Here is a 13,043-nt window from a genome sequence, read left to right on the forward strand (position 1 = left end):
AAAGATGGGTTGACGCTTCTTTTCAGATCCCTTTGAGATAAAGACAAAATAAAGGAATAGACATTCCCTCTTGCCTGTGCATTGTTTGCCATCTGTGCACTCTCAAGGAGAAAGGCACAGCTGCAAAAAAGGAGAGGTCTTAGATGGGCAGCAAGCAAAATGTGCAGTTTAGTAACAGCCCAGATAAAAAGCCTGTCACGCATGGTGTTTCTGGAAAAAAGCACCTAGTCTTCCTGGCCTGCATAGCAATGGAAAACGGTGGCAACAATCCAAGGGAAATCCTTGTTAGTTTACCTGGACGTAAGAAGACACATGAATAAAATCAAGCTCAAAAACAAAGTGGTGGCTGTGAATATAGAGATCATTGATTTAGTAAGACACGACTCATCCGGGCTTTTGAACAATTTTCAAATACCATGTGCCAGTGAAGACTCATGCAGACAAAATGCAATCTCTTCCCATCCACTGGAGATGAAAAGTGCAATAATAATTAGCCAATAATTACAGCTCTATTTTCTGCCAGTGACCAAAGTGGCATTTTACCTTGCATGTTTGCAATATGTGAACAAACATTCATAGGACAAAAGCACAACTCACCTGCCTAAACAGTTGACCAGGCTGGGATTCCTGTTCACCTTCATGACCATGAGTTCGCTGACTTTTAGTTCCTTCTTCCTCAGTCCTTGAAGACGTATTTTCTTGATGGCCACCTAAAATGACATTGAAAATCAGTAACTTGAGAGGTTGGTGGCACAAAACCACAAGGCATATGGAGCGAGTGATTTTGCAATGGCACAGCTGAGCTGTGCCAAACTGCCTTGTGATTAGGCACTGCAGTAATTAGGAACTGACATTCCAACAGCCCATTTCTCTGCTCCCTTGGGAGCCAGTTACAGGACACGTGGGGCCACTGACATTTTGTCTTGATCACTTGGTAACAGCGGTGTCTCAGTTATCACCCACAAACCTCTGACCACACTCTCTGCTGCATCATTTGGGATTCAGAAGAAGGAATCCTTGCCTTAATACTCTGTGGATACATCCCGGGCTATGGGCAGGGCTTGGGGCTTTCAGGGATGCCTTGCTGATCTCTCCCTATGTGCAGTTCCCAAGAGCAGCACTGCAGGTGGCTAAGAAACTACCAGTAACTGTGAGATGGATTTGCTGGCAGCCAGAAATGTGAACTCAGGACTCTGAAGCTGTAGCCCCAAAGAGCAGTGAGGTGTTCGACGGCACCACCTTTGTTTTAGCAGTGGAGAGCGAGTGAGCGTGTCCTTCTCTGAAAGGAACCGCTGCCCTCCGTGCCTTCCTCCAGGCAGCTGAGGAGGACAAAGTCCCAAATGTGTTTTGTGGGCTGGCACCAGTCTGTGCTTCTTGTGCCTTTTCAGCACAGCTCTGCCCAAAGCTCCAGCCACAGCTCACACCAGAGGGGAAAGCCCTCGAGTGCAGCAGAGTCTGCAGGGGCTGTTCACATTTACCTCTCCTCCAGTGGCAGTGTCGACTGCTCTATAAACATCTCCAAAAGTCCTAGAAACAAAACAGAAGCAGAGAAATGAGAAGCCATTTAGATCTTGCAGTGAAAGCCAGCCCACACAGGAGATCTGTGCTGTCAATGCCTAAGACCTGCAGGACACTGGAAGCATGGAGATGTCTGACAATGCCTTCTGAGCACACTTAGAAATTCTGATCAGCACTGACAATCTGAGCCCAGTGCCTGAACACATTTGCAGCTTGTCTGACTTCACACTTGATACCTATTCCACCAGCAAAACGCCTGATGCATAGTTTTGTGCAATTAACATTGCTTGGACCCACCCACTGCCAATATTTTCCAGTTCAATGTATTTTGGAATAGGATTTTCCATCTTCACCATTCTCCCTGAGGGAAACAAAATGCAAGATGTTCACTTTAAAGCAGAGATCCCACCTTCTAGGAGATACAAAAGGCAGCCCCACTGTCTGGGGCTCTGAGTCCTCCCTTGGTGGACAGCTGGCTAACAACAACAGGAACAGCAACTGGAACAACAAGAAAAGAACAGCAGGCCCACAGCAGAAGTGGCTGGCACAGAGACTGATTTCTAGCATCCTTTGAAGGGAGAGACTGCTCGACAGCAGACACACAGGGAAGCACCGGGAGATACATTCAGAGGAGACTGAGACCAGAAGAGAATACCTACCAAGGCAATTAAGTTTGTCATCTAGAAACATTAAGGAGAGCTGGAACTAACAGTGCCTTTGTTTTCTTGGGAATAAACACTGTGAGATTTAGAAAAGGTTTACTACTTGCTAAGATTAAATGCACCTGAACATCTAGAATCAATTCCTCTGAACAGATGTCAAGTTCAGAACAGGAGGAATATTGCCAAGTGTTCCCATCTTTTCCACCTTGCAGCACTTTGCCAGAAGAATGCCTCTGCATTTGTAAACCAGAGCAGCTCATGCTAGAACCAATCCCCACGGGGCTTTCAGCATCAGAACCCTCACCCTTTATGAGCAGGCTGAGCCCAAAGACGCCCTTGCCCGTGCCCCGCGTGAAGAACCACGCCGCTTCTCTTCACCCTGACAGCGCGGATCAGTCGCTCCCATTGCACTCGCCCTCTCGGCACCGCACACGTCCCCATCTTCCCAACTCGGCACGGCGGGCACGGGCACAGAGGACAGCAGTGCTCCTCAGGCACCCCTGTGACACAGAGAGCTGCCCAGAGGAGATGCTGACCCTCCTGTGAGTCCAGGCCGTGCGAGGCAGAAGCCGGCCCAGAGAAGGGGCTGCGGCCTCAGGCAGCTCCGCGCTGCAGCAGCCGGGCAGCAGCGGGACCCTCCCAGCTAAGGAAGGCTCCAGCATCTGCATTCCCACAGCCCTCAGGGGCAGGGCAGCAACCACAACAAGGCTGACAAAGCCCAAGCATGAGCACTGACAGGCACGGATGAGAAGAACCCAGAGTCAGCCTGAGCCCCGGACAAGCTGTTGCCCCCATTCAGGACACAACAGGATGGGCTTTGAGATCAGCCACACCGAGGCGCAGATCAGTGCCCTTTTTGTCCCAACAGGTGATGGTAGACACAGAATCCACTGGGCTCTCTTCTCAACCCTACCAGATCTTATCTGAGAGCACAGCACTGGCAGCTGTTATGGGCAAGAAGCAGATTCATTGGGTTGTGCTGCAGAATCACAAGGGGCTTGATTTGTTCTCCTAGAGACTGATCTCAGCAGGGCTTCTGCCAGTGGCTAGGACTCAAGCAGTCACAGCCTTCTGCTGATCCAGGAACAATCCCTGCTTCTGCCTTTGGCAGAGAGGGAAGCCCAGGCAAACTCCAGCCAGTCTAAGCTGCCTTCAGAGGCAGCAGGAACACCCAGAGCTCTCTCTTGCTGCCTCGGAGCACTGCCAGCACTTCTGTGACACTAAACTGAGCAGAACCCTTTGGTAGAGCTATGCTGACACGTGCACACAACACACTGTCCCTCAGATAAGAAAGATACCAGACGTACTCTGCTGCTCCAGGGAGTCACCCGCCATCTCCTGTTGCTGAGCAGCAGCTGGGTCAGCACGGGAGGTGAACCAAGGGCTCAGGCTCCACTTCTTCAGCTGGGGAGCAAAGGCTCCTTGGAACGGCACTGCTGCTTCTGCAGCAGCTTCAGTGTCAGAGTCGGTGTAGATCTGAGACAAGAAATGAGTTGATGTCAGGAAGATGTGGCAGAGATTGCCCTGAAATGCAAGAGAGATTGCCATTTGAAATGCAAGCCCTTAGGAAGCTGCTGTCAGCCACATGCAGAGCTCCTCAACTGGATTGCTTTGGATGTCCACTTGTGAAACCAAATGGTCAAAACCAAAGGCTGGTTTTACTCGAGTTCATAGCCAGTTTCTTGTTCTAAAGGATGACTGCAGCAATGACTGCTCCACTTCCTCCTAAAGACTCCTTTCCCCCTCCTAGGTCTGCAGATACATTTGCAGCTCCTCATTCTAATGTTCTACCTCCTGCCATGAAATTCTCTTTTTCTGCACCTTCCTCGGGACGAGCTTATCTTGCAGAATCTCTGGATGGTTCAGTTCCTGGACCTCATGCCAGCCTCGGGGCTCTTGGTTGCCCGTCATTTGCTGGAACTCTCTGCAGGCTGCCAGGTAGGATGGCGACACTTCCACCTCAAGTCAAACAGAACAAAGCAGTCAGAGACTACAGCTTGTCCCTGTCAGCCAGGAGTCATCGACTGGGAAGAAAGTAAAGAAAAGGACAGGAGCATTCACGAGGGATACAGACAGCTTGTAGCTTGAATTCCAAATCTATGTGAGTGACCATGTTCACCTGCAAAAACACCTCAAGAAACAAGGCCACCTGGAAGAAGTCAGAAGGAGTTCATTCAGATGACTGCTGGCTAAATGGCCAGAGGAGTAATGCCACTGTCTAGAGCATCAGCTGAGATCCAGCAGAGCAGGCAGTGTCCTTGAGAGCAGCTCTGACAGAGGCCTCATCAGGATGGCACTCAGAGGCATCACCCACCCCCTGCTGCTCTGCACTGGAAAGGCAAGGAGGGCAGAAACCAGCCCTTGGGCGACTGCAGTGCCTTTTGCTATTTCACTTACATGCTTTTCTTGAGCCTTTTGCTCCTGAAGGAGGCAATTCATTTTCTCTTTGATGATTTTAATGTTTTCGTCTAGCCTCTTCTTCCTTACCTTGATCCTAGCCTCAGTTTCCTGCAGCTGTGCCTCCAGCTGTTTGTCAATTTTCTGTAAACAACAATGGAAAGGACTCTCTTTCATGAGTGGAGTGGCTGCCATTCCTTCATTCACCTGTTTTTGTTGATTGCCCCTCTGCATAGGGAGATTCTTCTTCTCTTGGATGTCTTCATTCCTCCTCTTCACTGCCATGATGGCACTCTGAGCTTCAGGCAGCTCTGCTTGTGGCCCTGCCTTGATGTTCTGTACACACAAAAGCAGAGCAAGTGACTGAGAGCTGCCATCAGGCTCAGCTTTTCCCTCTTTTAGCCTCAAAATCACATTTATTCAGCCCCTTCTTTCTGCTTCCCTACCCAGCTCTGCTTCCACTGTAACCATCCTGTCCCAGGGCTTATCTCTGCAGATTCCAAGGCTCTGTGCTTCCATTGCTTGTGGGACTCCTGGCCTCCTCAGTCCCAGGAGCTCTGGTTTATGCCCCTCTTCCTGCCCTTCCCTCTGTCCCCTGGCCAGTCAGGCTCACCTGGCCATTCTCCTGTGGCTCTTCCACCTGCTGCCTGAGCTGCTCTTCCTGCTCTCGGGCAGGGAACAGCTCTCCCTGAGTCTGGCATGGCATCTCAGATGAGGCAGTGTGCTCCTGCTCTTTTCCTAGAAGCACCTGCACAGAAAGCAAGAGAAGATGGGTTTCCACTTCCCATACGCCCTTTGTGGGCCAAGAATCACAGACTGCTGGGCTCACACGTTCCCAGAGCACTGTGCTGCTGCTCTCCTGGGTCGTCCTCTGCCCAAGGGGAGGCACAGATTCCAAAGTGACCCTGGCCCTACAATCAGGGGCCACTGGGACTGAAGCTCCAACAGCCTCTCAGGCAGCTGACAGGGAAGGGGTGGCATTTCTCAAGGGTCTGGTGAGGGCCTCCCTCTGCTTCTGCCATGGCCTGTTCATCTTTCAGTCGCGACTGACACCCTGCCCTGTCCCACAGCTCCATCCTGGCTCTGCAGGTGCTTCCTGGGTGAGCTCACTCCTTGTCAGAGACACTTCTGGAGTTCACCTTCTCTTCAGGCCTGCACCAGCATTCCTCCTTCCTGACATCCACACTCTTGTTAGAAAACCGGGTCATCCAGGAGATGAGGATGCATGCAAAGATCTCTGATGGAAGTCAGAGAACCTCTATGGCCATCTCAGTATATGGAGGAGGACCAAGGTGTTTCTTCTGCCTCTTTTGTCAACTGAGAATTCTGACCAGCAGTAACAGAGTTTCTCATAAGGCCCCATTAACGAATGCACTTACACAGCCCTGGGGATGCCAGTGAAGGAAACCATGTGTCATGTATTGCGTGTATGAGCAAAGTCACCAGACCCCAGCTACAGCATGGGATAGTTCCACTCCCTTAGGACATGCAAAAATTCAAAGGACAAATGAAGGCTTCATGTCAGAAAAGGCTGGAGCAGGAAAACATGAGGGGAAAAAACAACCATCTCTGGAGGGGGAAACATCTCTGCCTGCTCACGATCAGTCAGTGGAACTTGTCTCTACTGCTCTCCTGAAGGGATGCCTTTTGGTGAGCTTGGCATCTTCCACTGCTTTGGAGCAGAGCCAGGAAGATTCAAATAGACAGATAGACAGATTTCACTTTTATAATCTCTCTTTACTGTGCTGTGGTATTTACATTCTTTGAACAGAGAGAGATATAATTCTCTCTCCTAGGTTTTTTTAAGGGAAGGTAATGAGAAACTTAGAGAAGAAGAGAAAACAATTATTATCCATACTTGCTGTTCTTGTTGTTTAGTACATGTAGAATGTGTTCTAGTGATTGTTTACTGAAAGTGATTTGTTAATTGGATTTTAGTGATAGTTGTTTAGCTTGATTAGCTAATTAGATAAAAGCTGTGTTCTGACTTTCTGGAGACAGTCACCAGTTTTTCTTTAGTAGCTTTTTAGTATAGTATCTCTATAGTAGAGTTTTAATATAGTACTAGTGTAATATACCACAGATTAAGAAAGCATTTGTTTAACCTTCTAAATCATAGAGTCAAAGCACATTATTCCCCACGGGGGGTTCACCCTGAATCAATACTGTTTCTGTCGCTACACACATCAGCACTCGGTAGCAGTGCCCCGATCAGCAGCCGTCCTGAACTTGCTCTCCTGTTGCTTCAGTAACCCACACTCTTGGGGAATCTGGAGCGTGTGGGTCCTTATGGAATGCAACCAGACCCAGAGCATTGCACTGGGAACTGCTCTCTTTGTGCATCTGTGCTCGGGCAAGTTCTTCTCTTGGACTCAACCACACTGATGGGGCTAAAGTGGCTGGAGTCAGAAATGCAGCCCAGCCCCTCCAGCTCCTCTAATCTCTGAGCACCAGCTGGAATGCAAGGGCATTGATTTCCTGCTCAATTCCCAAACACAACACACACTGATTCCCTGGGCTGCCAAAAGACACAGGACCCGTTAACCTGAAAGCGATGTGTTTCTGCCAGTGCTGGAAAAGGGCAGGAAAGATTGAGAAAAAGCTCCCTTGCTCCCTGGAGAAGGAGAAATTACACAAGGCTTCTCCTTCTAGCAAACAAACAAACAAATAAACAAACAAAATATGAAAGTGTTACCTACTCCAGTGTCTAAAGCACTTGGATGCAGTGAAGGGATGTTTGGCAGGGAAACAGCCTTTTTGCTGAGATTTGGCTCTATGGATCTAAGGCAGGGATCTATGGAAGTCTGCCTGAAGGTCCCTCAGGAGCCCCCATTGTCCAGGCTAAAGCTCCCTCAGCCCCTCCTCCCTGGCCTTGTGCTGCACCCCCTTGCCCAGCTCCCCTGTCCTTCTGTGCACTCGCTGCAGCCCCTCCATGACTTTCTGCTTCCCAGGGCCCACAGCTGCACACAGCACTCCAGCTGTGGCCGCAGCGCTGCCCAGCACAGGCCACGCTCACTGCCCTGCTCCTGCTGCCCCACTGCTGCTGGCACAGCCACCGTGCCCTTGGCCTTCTTGGCCCCCTGGCCCCACGCTGCCTCATCTTCAGCTGCTCAGGGCCGCCAGCCCTGCATTCTTTTTGGCCCACGCAGCTCCCCAGACACAAAGGTGCCCATTGCACTTCAGATACAGCAGGCACCATTGCAAGGTGTACACCCTGGTTTTAGCATTACAGGACAGCAGTCAAGGACTTGCAGCTTTGTTCCCATTCTAGGCTCCAATGCAGTTTTCAAAGCAAACTACACCACAGAAGGTATCAAAAGACACATGCAGTGTCTGGTTTTTGCCTCAGAAGAAAGTTTCAGAACTACTCCCTTTATTTTTTTTCCCACGCTAGACAAGAATGGTCCCCCACAGCTTCATGGACAACACAGTCATCTCCTTGCAGCTTATTAAAGACCAAGAAACAGACTCAGAGCACCTATCTGCTCTGCTACTAGCTGCTCTGCCTGAAGGTGCAAAAGAGCAACCTGGCAACAAAGGCACCAAAATCCCTGACTTCAAGCAGCAACTCTACATCCCCAGTGTGTCTCTGAAATACTCCCAAGTAAGCACACCCAAGAAATTTGTGGGGATAAAGCACCACCAAGCGCTTTTGTGGTCAGATCAACATTTTTTAGTGCCTGCAGCAACTTGGCCAGTCTGTGCAGGGGGACAGGTCTCTCCACGCCACAGTGTCCCCTGTGTATCCAACAAGGCTGAGCACAGTGTCTGTGACATACTCCCTGCTCTGGGAACAGGGAGCCTTCGTGCTTCAGGCTGGCCCCTATCAAAATGCCAGGAAGCTGGTGCCTAAACGTGACAGACCAAAGCCCATTGTCCAGCTGTCACAGGCTGGGGGCAATCACCAGGCCCTGGCAGGACTCCAGCACTCAGCATCCTCAGCCAGCAACAGCAAGTGCTGGCTGGTCAGAAACTTGCAGCTCTGCCCTGCACTAAAGGCAGCAGCACACACAGCTGGCACTTACTGGCTCAGAATGTTCAGGCTGTGGTGTGAGCACAGCTGGAGGCTGGCGCTCATCCACCTCATTTGCCTCCTCTTCGGCCTCCTCTCCATGAGCAGAGGGAGCCAGAGGAGAGACTGCTGTTGGTTCTGGGATCTGTGGACAGACAGCAGTGTGAGGGACAGAAAGTTCCCTACCACTTAAAACCTTATTTCTATTCAGCACTTTATTCCTTTCAACTCTATTTCTACAACCAGCTCTGCTAAGGACAAATCAGAAACTTTGATAACAATGGGATTCTAAGTCACTGCGACTAAATTTAAATGGGCTAATTCAACAGAATTGCTAATAGTTCTGAATTAGACATTACGCCCCGGCTACTATCAAGAAGCAACATTCTCCCTGCAAAATGAGCTTTTCATTCCTTGAAAGTTCTGAAATGGAAAATGAGGAAATAGCCAGCGATGCCTTTGTTATTGCTGTTGCAGACATGGAAATGGATTTTCTTTCAGCCTACCCTGCTGGCCCTCTACAATCTACTGCCACAGACCAAGCTCACAGCTTGCTCTTCAATTCCTAAGCACCAGGAACATGAAATGTTCCTTTCTCACTCACCTCAGGATCAGCACCTCTGAATACACGCTTCAGGTGACCTGGAGTGGGCAAGGGAAAATGGACAAGTGCTGTGAGAAAACTGCCTGGGCTGTGAATCCAACAGAAGAGGTCAACCTAAACAGAGAGTATTTTTCTTTATCAACATCCCTCCACATGACATAGTTCTTTCACACAGCCAGCAAGAGATCAGGACAATAATCTTGGTTGTGCCTACACTTTGGCCTGTCTAGTCAGTAAATGAATACAAACATGATCAAGAAAATGCAAATTCTTCTTCAACACTCAATGCTTCTGTTCTGTCCAACAGATAAAGCAGCTTTTGTTCTCTTGTCTTTCAGGTACTTTTTTCAAAAAAGAAGTTGCATGCACTAATTCCCATTAAGTTGCTGGAAACAGTCACCCAGAAAAGCTTGCCCCAAATCCCCCTGAGCTGTGGCAGTTCTATTGTGAAACAGCACAGCAGCAGCTCCAGGCTCAGGAGCAGACACTCACTGCTTTGGCGGTTGCACTTCACTGCAAAGGGAATCTCTCTTTTAGCACTCAGTCAAGGGTCAAAACGGACAGTCAAATCCTTTCATTACAAAATTTGGAATAAAAGAAGCTTTCCCTGAGTTCTGGGGAGAGCTACAAAGTCCTTAGAAGGCCTTCTGAGAAGGCTCCCAGTCTGCATTTTGGAAGTTGTCCTGCTTGTCCCAGCAACCTGAGGAAATGACAGACTCCGCTGCCACAGACTCTCCCGTGGAGGGAACCGAAGCCCTGCAGGTTCCCCTGCAAATGCTGTCCCTGTGGCTACAGACACCCCCTTTTAGCTGAACCTCTTGACAGGAGCTTTACCAAACCAGTGGCATCCTAAAGCTCTTTCTCTTTCAAAATCAGAAACTCAGCCACCAAGAAAGAGCAGGAAGACATGCAAGAGTCAGGTTAGGTTACACCCTAACCTAAGTAGAAGGGAAACCTCTACTTATGGGGGAAGTGTGTCACGTAATACATGGAGAAAGAAATGCCATACACAGCAAAAGCTGCCTTGGCCAGATGGTGAAACATTGTCCTTTTTGAAAGTTAGGTAAATATAGAAAAAACAAGGCTCTTGTCAGTTCTGACAAATTCCCCAACCAGGAGGGTTCTCCTGATGTGAGCAAGCACTAGGTCTCCTCTGACACTCAGGCCTTCCATGCACCAAGGCAACCTTCTGATGTCACCACGACAATGTGGCAACCATGCCCTGACATCACAAAGCAAACGCTCCACGTTGGACTGTGAATTTATTCACAGCAATAACCAACCTTCCCTACAGCAAACACAAAAGAGCCTGGGAAGTTCTTCTCTGTCACAAAGCAGCACAAAATCCCCTCATGGGCCAAACCCTGTTGTTCAGGGGATCCAAGAGGAACTCCAAGAGTGCCCCAAGCACCTACAGCCTGTACCCCAGCTGAGCACTCAGGTGGGACACAAGCAAAGGAAACCAGACCAAGAAAATGGCACACAGCATTGCATATGTGAGAAATGAATCTCACTTTTAAAATTTTAAAGGTTTATTAAACCTTAACAACGGACTGAAAAGGGAAAAATTGCAGCATTGGGAGTCTCTGTGACTAGCAGCCATGTGCTCACCCACAAAAAGGATGCTCTGCCTTTTATACCCTTAGCCCCTCTAAAAGTTTTGTCAGTCAACTCTTTCTCTGCTGTCCATTGGTGGAGATTACTTTCTTGCATCTTGACTGGGGGTCACGTGTTGTTACACCCTGCCTGCTGGTCACAAGCCAGCCCTCCCCAAATGCCCTGACTACCAAGGCTATTACAAGGGGAATGGGAAAGAGGACTATGGGAGGATATATTACAATACCATCACTACACATTTGAACATCCACATAACATCTACTTCTTAATTGTCAGAGCCAACCATTGCATTACTCGTCTAGAACACACAGAGCCAGGAGAGAAGCCACTGTTGGCATCACAGCTGAAATGCTTCCCAACAAATCTCCCCACATATTTGCACCTTTATTGGACATATCCAGGGCTCTGGTGCATGTACATCTCTGCCTTTCTTCCCCTTTGGCAGCAGTCGAACTGACAGCATCTGCCCACCAGCAGCAGCTGCTCCAAGCTGGGAACGCCACTGGCACTGCTGATTTCCAGAGGCTTCTGTGTGCCAGGGGAAGCCAAGGCAGGAGCGGGTTGAACGGTGCTGGCGCTGCTGCTGCTCTGTGCCAGAGAGCCCCGGCTGGGCAGGGCACGGTGCCCACTGTGCTGCGGGCTCCTTCTCCTGCCACAGCTGGGCACACCTGGCAACAAGGCATGACAACTTGTGGGCAAGCCAAGGCGTTTCTGGGGCTGCACTGCTCTGCACACACCCAGCACACCTGCACCACAGAATCTTAACCCTCAAACAGGTAAACCAAAGGGAAACAGCTGGAAAAGATTTCATTTTGACCATTCTTACCTGCTCAACAGAAGTCTTCAAAATGAAAGTTACCAAGCAGGGCCCGATCCCTGCTGCCAGCTCAGGGGTGGAAAAGAGGCAATCCTTGATCTCAGCACTGGGTGTGTGGGGAATCACTTCCCTAATACATGCACACCCAGCAATCTCACTCACTAGTTTGTATCCATTCAATACTTTTCTGAAACTCACAGGCTAAATATTCCCCCAAATTATTTAATTTACTGATTTATACTTATTGACTTATTGATACTTAAATCACTTCTCCAAACTTACTGACATGAGAATAGGAGTGTCCTTTAAGTCCCTGCTTGTCATTGTCACAGGTTCAGGAGGAGACCCATGCACAAAATAACCCAGGACAAAACTGGGCTTGCAAAGGAAATTAATTCTATTTGTTGCAGTAGCAAATAATACACAGAAACCCCTGGATTCCTAAAAATCCGCTGAGCAGGAGAAGGAGATGGAGCGCGGTGCTCGGCAGCAGGGGCAGGTAAGCAGTGCACTTTCAGGACATCCCCTGGATCAAAACGCTGTGCATCTCATCCTTCTCACCCTTCCAGCTCAGAACCAGGCCTTGTATCTCCTGCTCAGGAATGGAATTTCCCAGTTCCAGCACCGGCTCACACATGGCTGGCGTGTGAGATGAGGCCAATGAATCAAGGATTTAAAATAACTGGAAGAGTTAAAATTTTAGCAAGATTTAGTGAAGGGAAAAGAGTATAGCAAGAAGAGTAAAAATAATAAGGGATGGTTAATTTTTAGCAGATAAGGTAGTTAAGACTAGGGTAATATATCACTTGCCTGTCTTTACTATGTTTAAAGAAGCGGGATGGGATGCGTATTTCTTTGTGACAAAGAAGAGGACCATAGCCTGCACTTGGGCCCCGAAACTTCAACTATAGCCAAGGGGTGTGAAAGCCTGCCAACAGGTCATAAGGAAAGAGGTCAAATTGAGGAAGATGTCTTGGCCATCATCTGAAGGAGACCATTCCCCACTTTAAAACCCACCAACCCATTTGAAGTGAAAGAATGCCCATCATTATAAAGAAAACTGTAATAGCAATTTCAGACCCTAGGGCCCTGCAAAATGAGTTACATCAACTTTATTTCTACATCAACTTGCCTCTGGCAAGGCATTGAAACCATTATACCGATTGGAGTGTTGGCTGAAGAAAGAAGACAGTGCTACTTCCATTGCAATTAGTGACATGATGACTGATGTTAGTGCTGTCAGACATGCAACCTTACAGAACAGAGCAGCAATTGATTTTCTTTTACAGGCACATGAGCATCGCTGTGAGGAATTTGAAAGACTGTGTTGCATGAACCTGTCTGATCACTCTGAATCCATCCACAAAATCATACAAAAGCTGAAAGATTTGACAGTTCCAAATAAAGAAGATGGTG

This window comes from Melozone crissalis, unplaced genomic scaffold (assembly GCF_028551555.1).
Source record: "Melozone crissalis strain CALT ecotype California unplaced genomic scaffold, PUWL_Pcris_2 ptg000055l_1, whole genome shotgun sequence".
Lineage (NCBI taxonomy): Eukaryota > Metazoa > Chordata > Aves > Passeriformes > Passerellidae > Melozone > Melozone crissalis.